Here is an 8,625-nt window from a genome sequence, read left to right on the forward strand (position 1 = left end):
TGAGTTGAGGTTCAGTAATGTGACTAAATCTTTCTGAACCTGAGGTAGAATAAAATAACCTTGCATAATTGGAGAATAGTTTGCTGGGCTGGAACGACTCCATCAAATAATTCATATATAGTCAGAATCATACTTTAATTAGCAATCTGAAAATCTGTTCTTTTGGCTTTATGTCTTACAAAACAAGTGGTAAGACAAAGACAGATTTGTCTACCATAAGTGGTAAGATAAAGACAGATTTGTCTACCATCCTTTAAGTATGTGTCTCTGTGTGAACAAATGTCTGTATCTACAGATACTTTTCTTTTTATAGTCATTATACCCCAAACTTTGATTAATATATATATTATAGGGTTATTGGTCTAACAATTCTAAAAACATGAATTAAATATTCCCTGAATCTAACAAACTCTTCTCGCAGGCTGTAACCCTCTCTGCCTCCCATAAGGCTGCTCCTCAGCCTCCATTAGCTAGGTCTTTAGAGTCAAACATATTTGTCTGAGAACCTAGAAATTAATGCTGGTTCTAATGTCTTTTTCTTTTTAAGATTTATTTTATTTGCTTATTCCCCTCCCCCAATGTTTGCAGTCACTGTCTGCTCTCTGTGTCTGCTCATCTTCTCTTTAGGAGGCACCAGAAACCAAACCCAGGACCTCCCATGTGGAAGAGAGGCACTCGGTCACCTGAGCCACCTTAGCTCCCTGGTTTGTTGTGTCTCTCATTGTCTTTCCTTGTTGTGTCTCTTTTGTTGCATCATCTTGTTGCATCAGTTCTCTATGCCTGCCCACCACGCCAGCTTGCGTTCTCCAGGAGGCACTGGAAACAGACCTGGGACCTCCCATGTGTTAGGTGGAAGCCCAAACACTTGGGAACACATCCACTTACCAGTGTTTTTCTGATTTATAGCTTTTGTGGTCCCCATACTTTTGGCTGGGGACCTTCTCTGTGTAGGTACGGGGGCATCTTGGAAGATTCTCATCAGAGTTGTGCATTTTGACTTGTTGATAACTCTTCTTGTGACTCAGGTGCTCTGAAGTTGCTTTCTCTTGGAATAGCAGAAACATGAAGCTGAAGACCTTGGCCCTCAGAGGAATCAGCTAAGATAAGGTCAATGTTCTCTTCCTTGTTTTCCATCTTCCCTGTCTTACCAGGCACTGAAAAAAGCAGAGAGAAGTACAAAGTTCTTCTGGGTTCAATTTATGGGTGCTTTCCTTTTCTCTAGCATCAGTATTTCTTACTGGATTCTATAGTGGCTCTGGAACAGGAGAGGCCACTAAGGAGGCCCTAAGACTGGGAGTCTCAGTCCCCCAAGAAAGGGAACTTCGGAGGCTGTCTGGGGAGTATGTTTCCTGAGGTGGGCCTTGGGCTGGAAGTGGCTCTGGGTAGAGGAAGACTACCAGGGGTGATGAGGTCCTCAGGATAGAGGTTCTCTTTTTCGGTTGTTCAGATCCTTCACTTGAGGTGTGAGTTGGGAGGATTACTTCTGGAAGAGTCAATGAAGGTTGTTCTGAAGACATTAGGCCTGGTGATGGAGCTGGGGAGCAAAGGAAATCTTTCTCCTGGGAATCACCACCCTCAAGGGTAAGAGAGGACTGGGCCTGCATTGGGTCATTGCAGACTGGCAGAGGCTCTTTTCCCTTAAAGAAGCTTGCTTTGACCTTTCACCCTTCTATTTCTTCCTCTTGTAAGGACTCTGATTCTCCCTGGACTGGATCAGGTGCCAACTCTTTTTCAGTTGTTGAGATGCATTCCCTATCACACTTCAAAGAAAGTGCAGAGGGACTGGTAGGTGAGGTGAGAGGGCTGGAGACCACAGATGTTCAAACTGGGGACAAGATGATGAAACAGCATTTGCTACTGTTTAATAGTCCCTTCACCACAAATACTTTGTTGGAATGTTGCTTCTTTGGTTTGATAATCACCTTATAGAGATTGTGTTTCAGCTAGCTCATCTCCCTGTAGAAAATGTCCCTCAAGTTGGAAATTTTTGGATAGATGATCATATAACAGCCTTTATGACTGTTGTAAAGAATAAGCAGCTCCCCTGGTAGTTCTTTTTTTTTTTTTAATTAATTAACCCTGGTAGTTCTTGGTTCATATCTTCAAACAATCTGGGCTTTGTTGAACTGTTTTGTCTTGGCCATCCTGGCTTCATCTTTCTCCTTGGCATTTTGTACTGTCTCCAGGTGATTCCAGGTACTGTCAAAGTCATGGGTTTCCAACTCCACTTGGCAATTTTCTCCTCTATTATGAACTGAATTCAGCTCCTTATGGCCATCCCATTTGCTGCTGTAGATCTTCTGAAGAGTTTCTGACACTCTCTTGGAACTTTTATGCATCACTTGTACTGCAGTTAGGAAGTTTTTCAAGTCCTTGTAAAGCTTGTGGACTGTTGCTGGTAGAAGTTGGCACCTTGTTCAAACCACTGGCTTTCATAGTTTTATTTCCCCACCATCTGCATTACATTCTTCTAGGCCTGCTGAACTTCTGCATCTGCTCAGCAAAGAGGCTGGCAGTGCCCATTTTCCCGTTTCTTAAGGTGGAAGTTTACGTTATTGATTTGAGATCTTTCTTATTTTTTAATGTAGGTATATACAGCTATACATTTTGCCTTGAGCGTTGCTATCATGGCATCCCATAAGTTTTCCTATGTTGTATTTTCATTTTTCTTCATCTCAAAGTATTCTCTGATTTCCTTTGTGATTTCTTCTTTGACTGATTGGTTATTGCTGATCTTTTGTCTAGTTGTTCTACCCATCACTGAAAGTGGGTTATGGCCACTGGATGGACTGGGGGAGACTGTGGACTACAATGTAATCTATGGTTCATGTGGTGCAGCAGTGCTCCAGGGTGTATTCACCAAATGCAATGAATGTGTCTTACTGATGAAAGGGAATGTTGATGGTGGAGGAGAGGGGGAGGGAGGTGAATGGGAACCTCTTATGCTTTTTAATGTAACATTTTATGTGATCTATTTTTCTTTTTAAAAAGACAATAATAAAAAATAAATTTTTAAAAGTGTATAGGAACACTAAAAAATTAAGAAAATATCAAATAATTAATTTCTAGTTGTAAGAGATGGCATTTCACCATTAGGCTTTATTTACTCACAAATTAAAAGCTATTAGTAGATTAAGGTTCTTCATATTTTCTATATTTCCCTAGGAATTGAAGTTTACTATTCACATAGTTCAAGATTTTTTCATTGATACCGACATAAAGCAAATTGTTAGTTCTATTAAGTGTGTAAAATTCGGCATGGCCAGAAAATGAACCTAAGTTAGACTTCATTTTATATGGGGTACTACTAGCCTATTGTTCCCAGATCAGGTACAAAGAAGATGAATTTAAAAGCTGATGGATTTATTCTGTTAAAGATTTCCTTTCTAAATCCTAAAAATGGTTCTGTTTTACTTAGAGATTTTGTGTAAAAAAATCCCACACATTATTGTTTAATAATTGTAGACTCCAGGGCTAGTTTAAACCCTTCAAAGGTCTTAAGCATTAATAAGATTATTGTGACTTTAACCACTGCCCACCCCATAATACAAAATTTAACATAAAACAATGACAAATTGTAAAATAACAAGAAAATATTTAACATTTCATTTTGTCTTACTTTTGGAAATATCAAATTATTTCAAATTTGTTCAAAATAATTAAACTTGGTCCCACAGCTGTGCTGGTGTCCTAAGTATACAGTTTGCTATCATACAATTCAGCACTAGTATTACACTATGAAATAACCATAAAATTATTTGTTAAGTAGTTCATAAATGTAAATCAAAATTACTAAGAACAAATTACATATAATATTCATTCATAATTAAAATATATATTTGGTTAAAAAAAAGAAAGTGGGTTATTAAAGTCTCCAATTATTAGTGTTGAACTGTCTTTCACTTAGAACTGTCAGTTTTTGTTTCATGTATTTGGGGACTCGGTTATTAGGTGAATATATGTTATAATTATTCAATCTTCTTGATGACTTGATCCTTTGATTATTATGTAATTTCCTTCTGTGTCTCTTGTGATAATTTTTGCTTACAGTATATTTTGTCTGATGTTAGTATAACCACTTCAGCTTCCCTTTGGTTATTATTTGAATAGGGCATTTTTTTCCATCCTTTAACTTTTAACCTTTTTGTATCTTTAAATCTAAAATTAGACTCCTGTAGATGGCATATAGTTGGATCATTGTTTTATTCCATTCTGTCATTCTCTGCCTGGAGAGGTTAATTCATTTATATTTAATATAATTACTGATGAGGAAGGACTTCTGCAATTTTTCTCTTTATCTTACATATGTCATATTTTTTGTTCTTCAATTCCTCCACTACTGCTTCTTTTTTTGTGTGTTAAATAGATATTTTCTAGTGTATCATTGTAATTCCCTTGTCTTTTACTATATTTTTTCAATTATTTTTTTATTTGTTTATCTGGGGATTAAAATGAACAATTTTAACAATCTAAATCTGATTAATAACAAAGTAATAACAATAATATATAAAAACTGCTCCTACATAGCTCAGTCTACCCCATCTTATGCTGTTATTTTCATAAACTACATCTTTGTACACTGTCTTCTCAAAAAATATGTATAATTATTGCTCTAAGCAGTTGGCTTTTAAATCAGATGGGAACAAAGAGGAGTTACAAACAAAAATATAGTACCATCTTTTATATTTAACTGTGTAGTTACCTTTGCTGGCATTCTTTATTTCTTTGTATGAATTTAAATTATTTTCTAGTGTCCTTTCAATTCAGGTAGAAGGGCTCCCTCTATCATTTCTTGTAGTTGAGGTTGCTAATAACAAACTCTTTCCACTGTTGTTTATCTAGAAATGTCCTAATTTCTCTTTCAGTTTTTTTCCCAATAAAAGTTATCAACATTTATTTCTCTGAGTGGTTTTCAAAGTATGGTCCCTAGACCGACAATATCAGTATCACTTGGGAACTTGTTAGAAATGCAAATTCTGAGATCCAACCCAGATTCAACCTGTTGAATCAGAATTCCTGATGGAGTGGCCCAATAATTGCTTTCAACAAGTCCTACAAGTGTTCCTGATGCACACTCTAGTTTGAGAACCACTGTTCTAAGAAAGTGACTCAAGTCTGCCTGCTCATTCAAATCACTTTAGGGCCTTTTAAAACTACATATGGCTGGACTCCATTTCTGGAGATGCCTATTCAGGGGGTCTGGGGTGGAGCACAGGATTCTGTGTTTCTTTTAACTGAGATGAAATTCACATAACAAAATTAACCATTTTAGAGCAAACAATTCAATAAAATTTAGAACATTTACAATTGTGCAACTACCATCTCTATCTAGTTCCAAATATTTTCATCATCCCCAAAGGAAACCCCCTATCCCAAGCCCCTGGCAAGCACCAATCTGTGTTCTGTCTTTTTTAATTTACTTATTCTGAACATTTCATATAAATAAATAGAATCACATGATACATGATCTTTTGTGTCTGTCTTCTTAGCTTTTTTTGAGGTTCATCAACATTGTAGCGTGTATCAGTATTTCATTGTTGTTTATGGCTGAATAATATTCCATTGTATGTATATAACACAATTTGTTTATCCATTCATCTACTGATGAACATTTGGACTTTTTCCACCTTTTGGCTATTGTAAATAGTGCTGTTATGAAGGAACATGTACATGTATTTGACTGAGTACCAGTTTTCAATTATTTTGGTGTATATCTAGGAGTAGAATTGATTGAGTCATATGGTATTTCTATGTTTAACATTCTAAGGAACCATCAAACTGTTTTCATCAATTTTCCCCAGTATCTGAACCATTTTTTTAAAGATTTATTTTTTATTTCTTTCTCTCTCCTTCCCCGCCCCGCCCTCCCCCCCCCCCCCCCCCATTCACTGTGTGTTCTTCTGTGACCACTTTTATCCTTATCAGCGGTACTGGGAATCTGTGTTTCTTTTTTCTGTTGTTCTGTCATCTTGCTGTGTCAGCTCTCCGTGTGCGCGGTGCCATTCCTGGGCAGGCTGCACTTTCTTTCCCGGTGAGCCACTCTCCTTAAGGGGTACACTCCCTTTGGGGCTCCCCTACATGGCGGACACCCCTGCGTGGCACGGCACTCCTTGCGTGCATCAGTGCTGCACATGGGCCAGCTCCACACAGGTCAAGGAGGCCCAAGGTTTGATCCGCGGACCTCCCATGTGGTAGGCGGACGCCCTATCCACTGGGCCAAGTCCGCGTCCCTCTGAACCATTCTATATTCCTACTAGTAATGTATGAGGGTTCCAATTTCTCCATATTCTCTTCAACCTTTGTTATTTTCTATTTTTAATTATAGCCGTCCTAGTGGGTTGGAAATTAAAACTCATTGTGGGTTTGATTTGCATTTCTCTTTTCCTCCATTTTTGAAGGATAGTTTCTCGAGTTATAGAATTATTGGTTCACGATTTTTTCTTTCAGCACTTTGATTATGTCTTCCTACTGCCTTCTGGTCTTCCATAATTTCTGATGAAACATCAATTGATAATCTTTTTTGTGTATCCCTTGTATATTCGGAGTTGCTTCTCTCCTACTGCTTTCAAAATTCTTTTTGTCTTTGTCTTTTGACAGTTTTATTATAATGTGTCTCCTTGTGGAGCTCTTGTGGTTTATCCTACTTAGAAGTCACTGAGCTCTTGTATATGTATATATTTATCTTTCATCAAGGTTGGAATATTTTCAGTAATTATTTAGATTTTCTTTCTGTCCATTTCTCCTCTTCTTTTGAGGCTGCCATTATGCATATGGTGGTATGCTTGATGGCATCCCACAGATCTCTTAGGCTATGTTCATTTTACTTCATTCTGTTTTCTTTTACTCAGACTAGATAATTTCAACCTATCTTCAAGTTTTATGATTCTTTCTTCTGCTTGCTCAAATCTGATGCTGAGTGCTTCTAATTGATTTTTCATTTCCATTATTGTTTTATTCTGGCTCTAGAATTTCTATTTGATTCTTTTATATAATTCCTAATTTTTAAAATTAATACCCTCTATTTGATGAGACATTGTTCTCCTGCTTTCCATTAGTTATTTGTTCATGATTTCCTTTAGTTCTTTGAGCATATGTAAAATAGTTATTTTAAAGTCTCTCATAAATCCAATGTCTGGGCTTCCTCAGGAAAAGTTTCTATTATTTTCTATTTTTCTCCATGTATGGGCCATATTTTCTTTCTTTTCATGCTTCATAATTTTTTATTGAAAACTTGACATCTTGAATATTATAATGTGGCAACTCTGGAAATCAGATTATCTCCCTCAGCATTTGTTGTTGCTGCTGCTTGTTGTAGTCATTGTTGTTTGTTTAAGGACTTTTCTACACTAATTTTGTAAGGCCTGTATTTTTTGTTGTGTATGGCCACTGAAATCTCTGTAATGTTAGCTTAGTGGTCAGATAATGATTGAACAGAGATTTCCTTAAACATCTGAAATCAAAAAAATCCCCCAGTCTTTGCAGTACAGTGTGTTGGGGCACATCTTCAACATATAGATAGGCAGTTTAGAACTCTTTCTTATCCTCAATCTCTTGCTTGTGCAGAGTCTCAAAGTCAGCCCTAGGTGAAAGCATAGTGTCTTTTCAGGTCTTTCCTGAGCATGTGCACAGTTCTAGGCATACATAGCCTTCTAGATTGACAAATATGTGGGAGATTTTCTTATTCTCCAAAGCATCTCATTCCTGGCCTTTCCTCCCAAACTTTTTGGTTAGTCAATTGTTTGCTTCAACTGTTACCTGTTACCTCAGCCAGCAGTGATTAAAATATATGCCTGCAAATATTTTCAACAAATGCCCCTAACTTGGGTAGCAGCTATAGCACTGGGCAAGTTATAAATCAGGTGAGATTAAAGCAAGCATTTTGAGCAGGTCTTCCAGGAAGCTACAAGGCAGATCAAATAAGTATATTTCTTTGTGAATGAGGTTTATTCTATCTCTGGTCCCAGGGAATGCCTGTTGTTCTTTTCAAGTCTATTGGTGAGCAGGAGAGTAGGGGATAGGGCTACGGTAAGTTAAAATTTCTCAAAACCTGTCATTCCTAGTAACATTTGGTCACTTTTTCTTAAATAAGCACCCCCTGTGTTGTTTTGATTAGTTTCCAGAGTATTGAAAAAGACTTTTCTGACATTTTTTTTCCAGTTTTGAAAATGGCTTTTATGGAGGTATGGACTTTTTAGAGTGTTATACTCCATTTTCTCTGATGAAGCCCCTTGTAAAGACCTCTTTAAGAAAAAGCAGGATCCCAGAGATAGCCAAAGTATATACAACCACAGGTAGTGGTCCTCTTAAGAGCGACGGAGACACAGAGGTTCTATGGTCATGGCAGATGACTCTGGAGTTCAATGTCTTGCCAGTGGGCCCTACTTTGAAATTTGTGTTCCTGAGGGTGATGCAGTTGGACTCAGATGTGACCTCTCTACACATGCCTCTTACATCACTTTTTTTTCTTTAGCATAAAAATCATTTTAATCATTGTAAGTGGGACCCATTGTGACATTGAGTTCATGGACAATATTGTGCAAATTTGACCACTATTTTCATTTACTGAACCTATGGTTTGTGCTGGGGTTGGTGTATGCTCAGGAGACTTGAATCTCTGGACTGTCC

At 37.4% G+C, this 8,625-nt stretch overlaps 2 pseudogenes; both read right to left on the minus strand.

The window, feature by feature from the left end:
- Positions 1-978: 978 nt before the first annotated feature.
- LOC139436144 (bridging integrator 2-like) lies at positions 979-1,517 on the minus strand (annotated as a pseudogene).
- A 144-nt stretch (positions 1,518-1,661) lies between these two features.
- LOC101440350 (bridging integrator 2 pseudogene) lies at positions 1,662-2,523 on the minus strand (annotated as a pseudogene).
- Positions 2,524-8,625: the final 6,102 nt, after the last annotated feature.

This window comes from Dasypus novemcinctus, chromosome X (assembly GCF_030445035.2).
Source record: "Dasypus novemcinctus isolate mDasNov1 chromosome X, mDasNov1.1.hap2, whole genome shotgun sequence".
Lineage (NCBI taxonomy): Eukaryota > Metazoa > Chordata > Mammalia > Cingulata > Dasypodidae > Dasypus > Dasypus novemcinctus.